This window comes from Quercus suber, unplaced genomic scaffold, assembly GCF_002906115.3.
Source record: "Quercus suber isolate HL8 unplaced genomic scaffold, Cork oak 2.0 scaffold_521, whole genome shotgun sequence".
Lineage (NCBI taxonomy): Eukaryota > Viridiplantae > Streptophyta > Magnoliopsida > Fagales > Fagaceae > Quercus > Quercus suber.
In genome coordinates, this window is record NW_027069970.1 from 477975 (window position 1) to 493989 (window position 16015).

Sequence of the window (16015 nt, forward strand, 5' to 3'; positions counted from 1 at the left end):
TCAATAACAACTTAGTCAAACTCCTTGTCCATCAAATGTAGAAATATGCCTGTATTTGGAGGTGCATTTCATCATGTAATTACTAACAAAAGGTTTTTGTAATCATGGAGTTAAATATATAAGGTAAAATACTTCAATAGAGATCACATTTTCAAAATGTGTTACATGGAAATTTATTTATGGTAGTGTCATGTTGAATACATTCAATATATGATTCAAACTATGAACAATCTATATTTATCTCTTTATTTAATTGTAATATTAATTTGTATTTGATTACCTTTACAAAACTTCAGAAATACCTGTTAGGCATATGCAACTAAGAGAGAATGAATAAATTTAGTTAAGGTTGCACAATCAATAAAAAGTTTGAAATAGCTGCTTTTTATTTGTGATGTCAAACAAAAAAAAAAGATTGTCTACTGATTAAGAGGCAGTTTGGATAAGTGATTTCCATAACTCATAACTCTGCTTCTATAACTTATAACTCAAAAATAGTGGGACCTATAGCTGAGAAGTCCGTTTGGCACCACATAACTCTGTTTCTAGTTTTTTGTTTCCATCACTCAATTCTTTAATTTTTTGAGTTATGAGTTATGGAAACTGAAAACACATTTACACATTTTAGTTGTTTTCAATGACATTTTTGTAATTAAACATACATGGAGAGACCCACTAGTCAGGTCAGCCACACCTTTTGACTTTTTATTTTTCCTTTCTTCTCCACTTTTCTTTTTTTCTCCTGGGTTCGGTCAGTTCGTTCTTCCTTTTTTTTTGGTTCTTCATCACCTCTAATTTTCGGTCTTCAGTTCTTTTTTTTTTTTTTTTTTCCTTTTTTTCTTCTTCTTTCACTGGGTTCGGGTTTCTTGGTTTTTTTTTTTTCTTCTTCATCTTTCACTGGGTTTGGGTTTCTAGATTTTTTTTTTCACTGGGTTCGATGAGTTTGTGTTTCTTTTTTGTGTTTCTTTTTTTTTTTATTGGGTTCGGTGAGTTTGGGTACTGGAAAAAGAAAAAAAAAAAAAGCTGCACCTAGTGACAGCTATGGGGCCCACAAACAGTATGAAAAATATTGAGTGATGGCAAGTGAGTGATGGTACCAAACGGGTAGGGTATTTAAAGTGATGAGTGATGAGTGACGAGTGACGGAAATTGAGTAATAAAAAAAAAGAATCCAAACAACCCCTAAGTGTGCATTTTGATTAACAAAATTTTGTTCATCGGTTGAAATTGGCAAAAGTATAATTATACTTTGTATATTCAATATTAACAAAATATAAATAAAAGAAAAGTCCAAAATAATTATTTCTTAATACATTTCCGTTTAATCATCTAATAAAATAGAACTTGATGTTTTAAAAAAAAAAAATCATTTATGATTGATTTTGCATAATTTCGCAACAAAATCCCTGTACAACACTTAAACTTTGTTAAAAAACTTTGTTAAAAAATCATTTTCCATCTTATTGTGAAATCTAATTTTGCCAAGATTCATAAGTTAAAAAAAAGTTAAATATTAAAGTTAACTTTCCTCTAATCTATAATTCAAATAAAGTTTTATATTTTATGTGTCCAATATTATTCTACTTAATATAACTTATTAGTGTTGCCAAGTAAAAGGAAAAATTGAAATTGAAGGATTCCAAACATACAGAGTTTGAAAATACAATGCCTCAATTGCTTAGCATTATGTTATATAATACGTCCAATATTTTTCTAACGTATTGCCAAGTAAAAAAAAAAAAAAAAACAGATCGGTTATGTAAACCGAAGAGCAGCAAAATAGCACCCAAATCTCGAAGTCCCAAACCATTAATTTTGGATAACAAACAACTAAACTGTCAACACATAATTACTCGAAAAAAAAAAATCAAACACACAATCATTTGACTTGGAAAAAAAACAAAACAAAATGATACTAGTAACACCGTTTGGATACAGTTTATTTTACTGAAAATAAAAAATACTGTAATAAAATAATTTTTAAATATGTGAATAGTACCATGAAACGCATTTTTAATAAAAAAATTACTGAAAAATGAGATTTGTGGGTCTTGTGAGCAGTGCACAGGACCCATTGACAGTGCTATTTCAAACTAAGAGCATTCCCATCAGGTGTGCCAAATGCCAAATATTTGGCATTTGGCACATTAAATATAAAAAACTGACCTCATGAGGTGTGCCAAATGCCAAAAAATTTGGCACACCGCTACAGTACCGTCTCAAATATGAGACGGTACGGACAAGAATGCTATAATTTTTTTTCTTATTTTATTCACTGAATCACTTTTCTCTCTCCTCTCTGGTCTCCATCTCTCCGTTGCTCCTTCCCTTCTCACTTTCATTTTTTTTTTCTCACTCTCTTCCTCTCTCCGTCTGCAACAGCTCCTATTCCCTTCTCACTTTCATTTTTTTTTTCTCACTCTCTTCCTCTCTCCGTCTGCAACAGCCATCACCACCACACTGCAACTTTCATACAGAGACCGAGATCTGACCCGATTCATACCGACAAGGCAGAGATCAGCGATACCGAAGGTGGTGGGTTGATCGGGTTGTGGGTGTAAGGTTTGGCGGCGGCAGCGGGTGGGTCTGCGGTGGGTGAATGTGTGGGATGCGGTGGGTCGGTGGTGGGTTGAGTTTTTTGTTTTTGTTTTTCTGTTTTGGTGGTTGTGATTCGAGTGGCTGTGGGTTGATTCGAGTGGCTGTGGCTGTGGGTGCGGCGGTTGTGGATGCGGGTGGGTTGATTTTGGTGGTTGTGATTGTGGGTGCGGCGGTTGTGGGTTGTGATTCGAGTGGCTGTGGCTGTGGGTGTGGCGGTTGTGGGTTGCTTTTCTTTTTTTGTTTTTTCTGGTGGGTGCAGCGGCAGTGGTTGTTGGTGGCAGTGCTGGTTGTTGGTGGCAGTGCTGGGTGTGCCGTTGTTTGTTGCTGTTAATTTGTTGAAGATGATGATATATTATTTTAATGTGTTCAAAATATTATTTTAATGTATAAAATTGAAGAATAGAACATCTGATAAATGGTATGTTGTAAAATGATGTGTTAAAATGATAAAGTAGGTGTTTGGTGTGTCAAAATGGCATTTTTTATAAAACAGCTGATGAGAATGCTCTAATATGTGAACGTTCAAAGTGCTAGTGGGTCTCGTGCATAGTGCACGAGACCCACTGGCAGGTCTGTGTCCCATGTGAAACCAACTTCTAGTAAAGAAAAAGAAAAAAAGAAAGAAAACGTAGACATTGGAAATGCGTGAAACGCAGTATCTAAATGCTGCTTGTTGTTTTTAATATATAACTTTTAGTTTATTTTTTTTTTAATATAAAAAGGGTTTTACGTTTTGGTAGGGATCATTGGCCATAGGAATGGGTTGGATTATCAATTTATTTTTTGAGAAATAAATTTAATTTCAATTGTCAGATTTGAGATTTGGACTAAAATGAACCTGTTAGCTAATTTGATTCTTTTCCGCTCCAACATCTTCCTTAGTGCTCGTTTGGTTGGCACGTTTCTGAATTAGGTTTGACGTCTGCGTTTTTTCAGCCTCTTTTTTTTTTTTTTTTTTTACTATGCGTTTCCAGCTCTTTTTTATTGTAGCAACACTGTAGTGGCTACTGTTCAATGAATAGTAGCCGCAATAATTGATTTTTCAGCACAAATTTCACTTTTTACGGACTCACAAATTTTACTTTTCAGCAACTTTTTCATTAAAAATGAGTCCCACAATACTATTCACACATTTAAAAATTATTTTACTATAGTGTTTTTCAGTTTCAGAATCATTAAATTTGTCATCAATCAGTAGATTCAGTACTCTTCTTTCCACGCGAAAGCGAAATTGAGCATTTTTCCAAAAAAAAAAAAGTGAAATTGAGCAATGTTGTCTTTACCCAAAAAAAAAACTTTAGGGGTAGTCTTTGTATTGTTACATGTGTTTAAACTCATGTTTTCAATTTTTAAATAATATTACATATATATTTTAATATACTTTTTCTTCCACACATATTTTCGCACACTTTTTAAACAACATTGTAGTCGTTTTAATATAAAAACTAAAATCTACAACCAAACCATTATGGCCTGCATATATTTAGTGCCTGTTTGGAAATTGCTTATTTAGTTGAAATTGAAATTTTTTTGCTTAAAATACTGTTGATAAAGCTAAAACATAATTGAAATAGTATAGTAGAACCCAGAATAGCTTTAAAAAAAGTATAATAAAACCTATAAATAGTACTAAAAATAAGTTGAATAGTAAAAAAAAATTGACTTTTTAAGCTAATGGCAAACGCACTTTTTAAGCTGAATACTACAAGGTCTTTGTTTACGTTTGTAGCTTAACTGAGTGATATTTTTTAATGTTTTCAAAACATTCCTCTCCTTGATATAACCATCCAATCATTAAAAATAAAAACAATTTGCAATTTGCCACCAATGTGGCACTAAACAGTCATTCAAAACTTCATGCTCGTAATTTTGAGAATCTAAAAGTCATATATTCACATTCCTTTAGTCAAATTGTAAAACTCAATTATACTTCTTCAATCTTCACGCGGAATCTTTACCGACCGACGGGTCCTTTTCTTTCCACGGAGTCATATGTTCACATGCATATAGCATTGGAGTGTTACTAAATTGGGGTTCGGTAAATGTGACCTTAAGACACATATTAACCATCTATTTTGAAAAAGTTTTATATAAAATTTTAAAAAATGGTCAAAACAATGAATTTTTTTTTTTCTTGTAAAAAATTTCTTAAAATAAGTTACTATTATATGCCTAAAGGCATACATTAATAAATCCCTATTAAATTTGCACTTTGTCACCAAATGTCCCAAGAACAGTTATTAAAAACTTTATCACTTTCTTTTGTGAAACTAAACAGTGAACAGCCATATGTTCAAATAGTCATTTGTAAAACTCATATACTTCTTTATTCTTTACGCGGAATCATCATCATCAATCATTGCCACTAATATAAAGCCCTAGCCACTAATTTAAAACCTGGCCACCGATTCAAACCTCAGCACCAAAATCTATGCCAAGTACCACCAAATCCCGAGAGAGAGAGAGAGAGAGAGAGAGAGAGATTTCAAATAAAATAATATATTTTTCTTACATCTTATGCTACAGTTGGTTCTATATATAAGAATCTGTAAAAAATTACAAAACCCCATACTCGGATGGAGCATGTTTTTTGAGGTTTTGGTCGTAAAATAGCAATTGGGAGTTTTTACTCCCTCCGATACTAATGCTCTAAGGAATAGGCTAAAAATGGAAGAAAGTAATAGCTAAAAAGGGGATTCCCAACCCTAATAAAATCAATGTGTGGTTTTCGATCTCTAGATTACTTAGAGCACTAATATCAGGCGTTTAAAAAACAAAAAAAAAAGCTATTTTGACACATAAAAAATTATTTTATGTATTTTAATACGTCATTTTAGAATTCACCTACATCAAATCTCTCACTTTAACACATCACCATTAAAATAACCTTTATAAAAAAAGAAAAAAGAAAAAAATTGGCTGTAAATGAATCAAGCCGATTATGAACAACCCGAGCTCGTTCATGTTTATTTGTTTATAAATAAGCCAAACTTGAATCTTAGTTTTAGGCTTGTTTAATAAACGAGCCGAGCCCAAGCAAAAAAATTTGTTCATGAACAAGCTCGTGAGCTAATAGGCTTGATACATAATAATTTAAGCATAGACTTATTTATAAGTTTATATGCGTTAGTTAAATATATTCATTACACATATCTTAATAATGACATGGCCAACATGAGACCACTACCTATATTACTTTAATTTGTTCATTCCCTCTAAACTGATCAAGAACCACTTTAGACTATAATTACATTTAAAAATATATAAATAATTAAGTAGGCCATATATGATTATTCCCTATTATTCATCTAAAGTATAGTTATTAAACATGTTAGTATTTTCTCATTCATAATAGTTACAAATAGGTATTTTTCTAATTCTTTGCCATCTAACGTGAATTTAAAACTTGTATTTTGAACAATTGTTGAAGCTATATACAAGGAATGATGAATGAATGAATTTAATTATGTAAATTTTTAATTTGAATAATGGTTAATCATAAGTAGGACTAGATGCATGATAAACTGAATATACTATTTTCTTTTTCTTTTTTCTTAATTGATCAAGCCAAGCTCAAGATTTTTGGCTTCCTCATAAGTTTAAGCTCAAACACTTTTGATTTTTCTTAATGAGCCAAGTTTGAATATGCACTACTCGACAAAACTCGACCCGTTTACGGCCGTGTCAAAGAGTATACAGTACGTGACCTTAAAAGAGGAAACAATATATATATATATTTTTTTTGGCCGGATTGAAACAAAAAAAAAAAAAAAAAATCAACCTCAAAAAGGAGAGATCTGACATGTGAGATGAGAGAGAAGAGGGAAAGAAAAAATAAAAAATAAAAAGCACATAGTATGGTACACTTCTATTAATTACAATAGCTTTGAGTGTAATGGTTTTCAAAACAAATCAATAAACAAACTCAAACCTTGTTCATTACGCACATCCAAAATCACTATCTATTGGAGCATTTTAATATTAAATAATTAAAATGAATAAATGTTATAACATAAATATAAAGATGTGGAAGATAAAAAGTTAGTAAAAAATGTTTAATCCCACATTAAAAAGGAGAGAGACTATTTTATTCTTTTTTATTGTGGTGATTAATAGGCTAAAATTTATTAACTCAGATATTGGGTTAGATACGCGTGCAAGGAGAAGGTGAAGAGTGGGGGTATCAAAATTGGAAATGATTCAGCCTCTTGGATCCTCCTACTTGATAGCCCATTCAGAGCAATTACCATATTCGTTGGTGAGTAAATGACCCGAATTAATACTTCATTTTTACTGTGGAAAATAAAGAGCCATTAATCTACTTAATGGACTATCCGTTTGGGCCTTTTCATTCTTTAAAAATTCCTTATCAAATCATTAATTGTGTAACTCCAGCCTATTAGATTAATATCCAGCAATTAATCTTGTAACACCCACTATATCAGAATAACGGATCTAATTAATCAGAATAAATTAGGTAGTAATTTCGTGAGGCTCATTGAGCCTATAAATAGACAGATTCAGACTCAATCCAAGTTATCGCAAATACAATATACACACACAAAATTGAGAGATTCTTGTCAAAAAAGGGTGTTCTTTCTAGTGGAGTTTTGGGTTTTAACACTTTATGCAGAGGTTGTTCTAGCCATACGACACTTGTTGGGCTGTTGTATCCTGGGAGAGACAAGTCAGAGAAGGTCTGCACCGATTATAAAGTTTAGCCAACCAAGGGCTTGAATCTCCTTAAAGAGAGCGAGTGCCGTGTCTCCGTCCAAATAGTATTGTGTAATTTCTTTCTTTAAAATAATAAAATTCAGAAGTATTATTTAGTTTCTCTTTGTGTTATTTCTATTATCATTGTATTTGCACCAACAATTTCAACGAGATTCAACACATGGAATCTACACAAGAAAAACCAAATGAGCCTGTTAGAGATCTTAACAAGCCATTTCGCTTTAAGGGAGCCCACTTTAAGAGGTGGAAAGGAAAGGTCCTCTTTTACTTGAGTCTTCTCAAAGTCTCCTACATCCTCACTGACAAGAATCCATCAAAAATTCCTACTGATGAGATGAGTAATGATGAATAAATTCTCCATCAAGAAAAAATAGATAAGTATACAAAAGATGAGTATAATTGTCGCTCTTATCTATTGAATTGTCTTGCCGATCATTTCTATGATTATTATGATACAACTTACAATTCTGCTAAGAAAAATTTGGAAAGTTTTACAAAGCAAGTATGATACCGAGGAGGCAGTTGCAGAGAAGTATGCTGCTAGCAGATTTTTCTATTACCAAATGGTGGATGGAAAATCGGTGGTGGATCAAGCACAAGACTTCCAAATAATCGTTGCAGAATTGAGATTCAAAGGCATAAAGATTGGAGATAATTTGGTGGTAGCTGCCATAATTGACAAACTACCACAATCTTGGAGGGAGTTCCAAAAGACTTTGCGGCACAAACAAAAGGAGACATCCTTGGAGACTTTGATCACACGCATCCTTGTGGAGGAGGAGTCTAGAGGACAAGATGCACTCATAACACAAGAGAGCAATGGTAATTCCACCACAAAGGTAAACCTTATTTCAGCCAATAATCATATGCCCAAAAATCATTTTCCTAGAAATAGTCAATTGAAGCCTAAAAAGAGAGTCTTTAAAAATAATAATAGACCTCAAGGAAGGGGAAACCCGAATAAAAATTACAATAAGAACCAAGGACCCCCTTCACAAGATCAATTTAATAGATCTTGTTTTGTTTGTGGCAAGAGTGGGCATATTGCTCAATTTTGTAAATTTCGAAAATGTGAATTTGTCCGACAGGCTAACATAACCAAAGAGCCTTTAGTGGCTATGATTACAGACATCAATATGGTGCAATATGTTGAAGGAAGGTGGGCAGATTCTGGTGCTAATAGGCACATCTGCTATGACAAAAATTGGTTCAAATTGTACACTCCTTTTGAAGAATAAAAAATTGTTATGCTTGGTGACTAGCAAAACCAAGGTTCTTGGGAGTGGTGAGATTGAATTGAAATTCACTTCTGGGCACGTGCTAACATTGAAAGATGCTCTTTACACTCCATCCATGAGGAAGAATTTGATGTCAAGTTTTTTGCTTAACAAAGCTGGCTTCAAGCAAACTATGGAATCTGATAATTATGTAATCACTAAAAATAGATTATTTGTGGGCAAGGGTTATGCTTGTGATGGAATGTTTAAATTGAATGTTGAGAATAATAAAGTATCTACCGGTTCAGTTTATATGCTTTCTTCTATTAATTTTTGGCATGCTCGTTTGTGTCATATAAATAGTAGATATGTGGGAATCATGAGTAGTTTAGGATTAATTCCAAGACTGTCAAAAGATTTTAAAAAATGTGAAACTTGTAGTCAAGCTAAGATTACAAAAAAGCCTCATAAAAGTGTTGTAAGAAATACCGAATTGCTTGAGTTAATTCACTTTGATTTATGTGAATTTGAGGGAGTTTTAACTCAGAGGAAATTGATATATTATCACTTTTATTGATGATTTCTCAAAATATACAACTATTTATTTGTTGAAAAATAAAAATGATTCTTTTGAAAAATTTCAAGATTTTTGAAAAGAAGTTGAAAATCAATTCGGTAGAAAAATAAAAAGAATAAGAAGTGATAGAGGCCGTGAGTATGAATCTAGTGCATTCAACTCATTTGTTAAGTCTTTGGGAATTATCCATGAAACTGCTGCACCATATTCACCTGCTTCTAATGGTGTGACTGAAAGAAAAAATAGAACTTTAATTGAGTTAACAAATGCCATGTTAATTGAATCTTGTGCACCTTTACATCTTTGGGGTGAAGCTATTTTAACTGCATGTCATGTTTTGAATAGGGTGCCACATAAAAAGTCACACACTACACCTTTTGAGATGTGGAAAGGACATAAGCCAAATTTGGGATATTTGAGAGTATGAGGTTGTCTTGCTTATGTAAGGCTTACTGACCTTAAAATGCTTAAATTGGGAATTAGAGCTGCTACCTGTGCTTTTCTTGGTTATGCAATTAATAGTACAACCTATAGATTTTTTTATCTTGAAAAAAAAATAATTTTTGAATCTGGTGATGCAATTTTTTCATGAAGAAAAATTTCTTTTTAAATTGAAAAATAGTGGGGGTGAAGAAAATATTTTGTCACAACCTAGTTCTTCTACTTCACATTTACAAAGTCAATAAAATTTTGAAATGGAACCTAGAAGGAGTTAAAGAGCTAGAGTTGAAAAGGATTTTGGTCCTGATTATTATATTTTTAACACTGAGGAAAATCCCCAAAATTTAAAAGAGACTTTAACATCACCTGATGCTATATTTTGGAAAGAGGCTGTAAATGATGAGATGAAATCTCTAATTTCTAATAGAACTTGGAAATTAATAGATCTTCCACCGGGTTGTAAGACCATAGGTTGTAAATGGGTCCTTAGAAAAAAGTTGAAATCAAATGGGTCAATAGATAAGTTTAAAGCTAGACTTGTTGCAAAAGGCTTTAAAAAAAAGCTGATCTTGATTTCTTTGATACTTCTTCTCCGGTAACAAGAATTACATCTATTAGATTGCTAATTGCTATTGCTGCAATTTTTGATTTGAAAATTCATCAAATGGATGTAAAAACTGTTTTTTTAAATAGGGTCTTAGAGGAAGAGATTTATATGGATCAACCCGAAGGCTTTGTAGAGCCTGGACAAGAAAGTAAGGTATGTAAGCTAACTAAATCCCTACATAGCTTAAAACAAGTACCTAAGTAATGGCATGAGAAGTTTGATTCCTGCATGATTGAAAATAGTTATAAATCAAATGAATGTGATAAATATATTTATTCTAAATCATGAAATAATTTATATGTTATTATTAGCCTCTATGTGGATGATATGTTGATTTTTGGCTCAAATATGCATGTTATAAATGAGACAAAAAATATGCTTAAAAGCCATTTTGATATGAAAGATCTTGGTGAGGCTAATTTTATTTTGGGCATGAAAATTACAAAAGCATGTGATGGAATATATCTTGATCAATCACATTATGTTGAGAAAATATTGAGAAAATATAATTTTCATGATCACAATAGTAATTCAAACAGTGATTAGTCTCTGGTTGAACACCCACTACATCAGAATAATGGACCTAATTAATCAAAATAAATTGGGTAGTAATTTCGTGAGGCCCATTGAGCCTATAAATAGACTCATTCAGACTCAATCTAAGTTACTGCAAATACAATATACACACACACAAAATTGAGAGATTCTTGTCAAAGAAGGGTGTTCTTTTTGGTGGAGCTTTGGGTTTGAACACTATGTGCAGATGTTGTTCTAGCCATACGACACTTGTTGGGCTGTTGTATCCTGGGGGAGACAAGTTAGAGAATGTCTGCACTGGTTACAAAGTTTAGCCAACCAAGGGCTTGAATTTCCTTAAAGAGAGCGAGTGCCGCGTCTCAGTCCAAATAGTGTTGTGTAATTTCTTTCTTTAAAATAATAAAATTCAGAAATATTATTCAGTTTCTCTTTGTGTTATTTCTATTATCATTGTATTTGCATCAGCACTATCCAATAATTAATCTAAACAATTCTAATCTTCAGTACTTAACAATTCTAATCTAAACAATTTTCCCATACAGTACTTAACTTCGTTAACAAATCATTTTCCATCTTATTGTGAAATCTACTTTTGCCAAGATTCATAAGTAAAAAAGTCAAATATTAAAGTTAACTTTCCTATAATCTGTAATTCAAATAAATTTTTATTTTTTATATGTCCAATATTATTCTACTAAATATAACTTATTAGTGTTGAATGCAAAAGTAAAAGGAAAAAATAAAATTAAAAGATTCCAAACATACAAAAGGAGTTTGAAAATACACAGCCTCAATTGCTTAGCATTTATGTTCTATAATATGTCCAATATTTTTCTACGTATGGCCAAGAAAAAAGAAAAAAGAAAAAAGAAAAAACCAAATCTGTTATGAAAACCAAAGAGCAGCAAAATAGCACCTAAATCTCGAAGTCCCAAACTATTAATTTTGGACAACAAATAACTAAACTGTCAAACACATAATCACTTGAATTAAAAAAAAAAAAAAAAAAAAAATCAAACACACAATCATTTGACTTGGGGTTACGTTTTGGTAGGATCATTTGGCCACAGCCCCACAGGAAGGGGTTGGATGATCAAATTTTTTTTTTTTTTGAGAAATAAATTCAATCTATAAATTTTCAATTGTCAGATTTGAGATTTGGACTAAAATGAAGCTGTTAGCTAATTCTTTTTATTTTTATTTTTTATGAACAAGCTGTTAGCTAATTCTATTCTTTTCCGTTCCAACATCTTCCTTATATTTCCAAAAGATTTTTTATTCCAAGAGACCAATTTATTGCTGCAATTATGAATTTTAAGGAGAGTCTTCAGTCTTGTCCATGCTTATCAAAGATTCAAAGCGTCTGTTCCATGCTTCCTTAACAAATTAACAATCTCTCCACAATGCTCATTCTTCAGCCAAAAGGAATCAAAAGATTCAAAACGAAAGGGTGTATTTTTTCGATAGGACCTTAAATTCTCGTTATATGAGACTAGCCAAAGGGGTTTATGATTGGAAGTTGACACATACAGATGATGCACCCGTCTATATTAAAAATAGGACAATTATTGGCTTATATTGTACATACTATTAATATAAGATTTACATTAATCCAAAAAAAAAATATAAGATTTACATTATAGACTAAATAAATGTGTGCAATATAGTGTATACTTTTATGCAAATGTGTACGATAATAATTTTTTTTATAAAATTATTAATGTCTTGAATCTTGATACGATAATAAAATAATCGTCATAAAACAATCATCACAGATGTTTTAATATAAAAGCTAAAATCTCACAACTGGAACCATTATGGCCTGCGTATATTTAGAACCTTTGGATAGGCTGTTATGAAATCCTAAACGCGTGTTTTTATTAAAATCGTCAATACGCGTGTGTTTGGTATAACGATTTTACTAGAAATTGTGTTATTTAAAACTTCAAATATTATGTTTTGAAACTGAGATACGGGATAGCTTTTTGAAAAACTTGATTGAAAACGCAAATCACTCTATACATTTTAAAGTTTGAATACCTAAAACACCCTCAAGTTTTGGCTAAATGACAAAAACACCAGCTAGCAAATAACCTCACTGGTCACCTTCAAGCTTGCTTTCTGTCCAGTGGCGGAGCCACCTTCAAGCTTGCCCTCCCAAAAAAACTTCAAGCTTAATGTAATTTTAGCAACTTACCTAATCTACACCACCATATAGTTGCATACAGCACTAGCTTTCACTGGTAGATGCATCTAGGTAGGCATTTGCTAAATAAGCAGTCTTCACACTTTTCTTAGCTCATCTCCTTTAAGTATGTGTTTGGATCTGGATGAACTTAGGTCTAGCGTTTTGCGTTTTCCTCTTTTTTTTTTTTTTTTTGCTGTACGTGTTTCAGCTTTAAGGGACAAAGTACTGTTTACACATTGTTTACATACTGTTCATGCACAGTTTACAGGACCCACAACCACTTTATTCAAAAAAAATATTAAAAATAGGTCCCACGTCACTATTTATATATTTAAAAATTATTTTACTATAGTATTTTTAGTTTTCATTTTTTAACAAAATAAACTGTATCTAAAGGACCCCTAAATCTCCAGTATCCTAACTCTCCGACCTTTTTTTCTTCCAATTCTTCTTTCTTTATTTCTTCAGTTCTTTCGTCATTTTTATGAAGCACAGAGAGTGACTTTTTGATTTTACCAAGCAACATTTATCAATTACCCATCGTACCTCTACCACATGTATGGTTGAAACTAGAGTCTCAAAATTTAGAGTCCGAAGGTGGTCAGATAATGGTATGAGTCATAAACTCTTTTATGACTTTTCATTTTTATCTTTATTTGTTAAATGAACATAACAAACTATTATTATATCTAATAAAAATATACAACAATACAACATGTAATTGGTTGTATTTAATTATATATTTTTTTATATATTGAAATTTGGATGATAATTTAGTTGACAAACTAAATAGTAGACAAGCCAAACGCTAGGCCCTTTTTGGTAATTTGTACCAAAACAACAATTTTATACTAATACTGTTCACAAAGTTTGCCAAATGTTTTATTGTGATTTTTAAAATTATGTTTTCAAAACGCTTATTTTAAAAATGCTATTTTTGAAAATGCACTTTTTAAAATTATTTATCCAAACAGACCCTTAATCTGAAAACTAAAATACAGCATACTGCAAGTCCATTGTTTATATTTGTAACTTAAATGATTGCGCTAGGTACTTTTTAATGTTTTCAAAATATTTAGGTCCTGTTTGGTAGAGTTGTTAAAGAACTTATTTTCAGTTTTTAAATAATATTATACATATTTTCACATATTTTTTTACTTACACATATTTTAAAAAACTACAAACAATACTACTCAAACTCCTCTAACCTATTCAATCATTAAAAATAAAAATAAATTGCAATTTGCCACCAATGTGCCACTAACAGTCATTCAAAACTTCTCGTAATTTTGTGAATCTGATAGTCACATGTTCACATTCCTTTAGTCAAATTGTCAAACTCAATTATACGTCATGCTCGTAATTTTGAGAATCTAATAGTCATATGTTCACATTCCTTTAGTCAAATTGTCAAACTCAATTATACTTCTTCAATCTTCACGCGGAATCATTACCGACCGACAGGGGTCCTTTTCTTTCCAGTTTCCACGTAGAACCATTATTGGTTAATAGGACTGTTTAAGTCAAGAAAAATTCTTAGTTTACCTTGTTCCTATAAAGTAAACCTATAAAAGTCCTCAATTGAATTTTCACATTTAGTGCCCGTTTGGTTGGGCTTTTAGAGCCAACTTTAAGCATTTATGCGCATTTTACAAATGCTGAGGAACTTTTTGCGTTTGGCTCAGCCCAAAACGCAACTTTTTGAAAAAAGTTGCGTTTTGGGACAAGGCAAAAAACGGATCCATGAACGCGCAACATTATGGAGCTCTGGAGGTCCATAAGCAAAAAGTTCATGCGCGTTGGAACTATCCGTTGGGCTGGTTAGTCAATTACCAAATTACCCTTGATAAACACTACAAACAAACACAACAATCTTTCTCTGTGCTGCTCTGCTACAGAACAAGCACAACAATCTTTCTCCGTGCTACAGAACAAACACTGCAAACACAACAATCTTATTAATCAAATCATAACCAAAAAAAAAAAAAGAAGAAAAAAGAAGTGGACAGAAGACAGAAGCCATCTGACCCATCTGGACTGCGTTGGGGACGAAGATGAGCAACGGCACGAAGATGAGAGCTCCCTGGAATGTTCTTGAATGAGGGAGAAAAGGAAAATTTTCTTAACGCAGAAAGAGTTTTGGAATCAAGTAAAAAAAAAAAAAAAAAGAGAGAGAGCTGGAGAGAAAAAGAGAGAATGGAGCTCCCTGGAATGTTCTGATGAATGAGGGAGAAAAGGAAAATAAAAGAAGGGGGATAGAGATAGTGGCCACGTGTGTGGAGGAGGAAAAACAAGAAAAAAAAAAGAAAAGAAAAGAAAAAGAAATGAAACGTAACTTATGGATGAAAGTGAATTGAAGAAAGGAAAAATAATATAAATAATAAAAAATTCTAATTGAGAAATGTTACCGTAATATTTTCACAATATTTTCATAATAAATTTTAAATAACAGATTGTTATTAGTTAATATTGGTTAGCAAAAAAATAATTTCAGTGGTGAGTTCAAATTAAAGTTAATAACAACTTTCCACATAAATTTTGTTGTGAAAATATTGCAAAAAATGTTGTAAACGTAACACTTCTCATAATAAAGTTTACACTGTAAGTTGTTATTGGTTCTCATTTGAACCTACTAATGACATTATTATTTTTTTATCTACCATTAACAACTTGTCATATAGATTTTATTGTGAAATTTTTGTAAAAATGTTGTCCATAACTTGCATTAAGAGAGATAATTAAAACAAAGAATTCTCTTTTATATATATATATATATATCTTGTCCTTTTTGGTAATTTATCCTTCAAACTGTCACTTTTAAGTACTAACCAAACGCTCAGCTTTTTTATTATGCACTTTTTAGCAATTTTTACCAAACACTCAGCTTTTTGAAAAAGCACTTTTTCATTATGCACTTTTTGAAAACTCCACTTTTTTATTATGCACTTTTTCAAAAAGTTGAACCAAACTCACCCTTATACCGACTCTCACTAACAGTCATATGTTCACATGCATATAGCATTAGCAATGGAGTATTATTAAATTTGCAATTTTTCACCAATTGTCCCAAGAACAGTTATTAAAAACTTTAACTGTTTGGTTATATAACTCAGTCA

General features: G+C 31.7%; 1 long non-coding RNA gene across 1 annotated transcript; it reads right to left on the bottom strand.

Moving 5' to 3' along the window:
* Positions 1–14717: 14717 nt before the first annotated feature.
* On the bottom strand, positions 14718–15229 carry LOC136063390 (uncharacterized). The gene is made up of 2 exons (XR_010625066.1): positions 14928–15229; positions 14718–14837 (listed from the first exon to the last, which is right to left on the bottom strand). It is a non-coding gene; the product is annotated as an uncharacterized LOC136063390 (long non-coding RNA).
* Between the last annotated feature and the right edge of the window lie 786 nt (positions 15230–16015).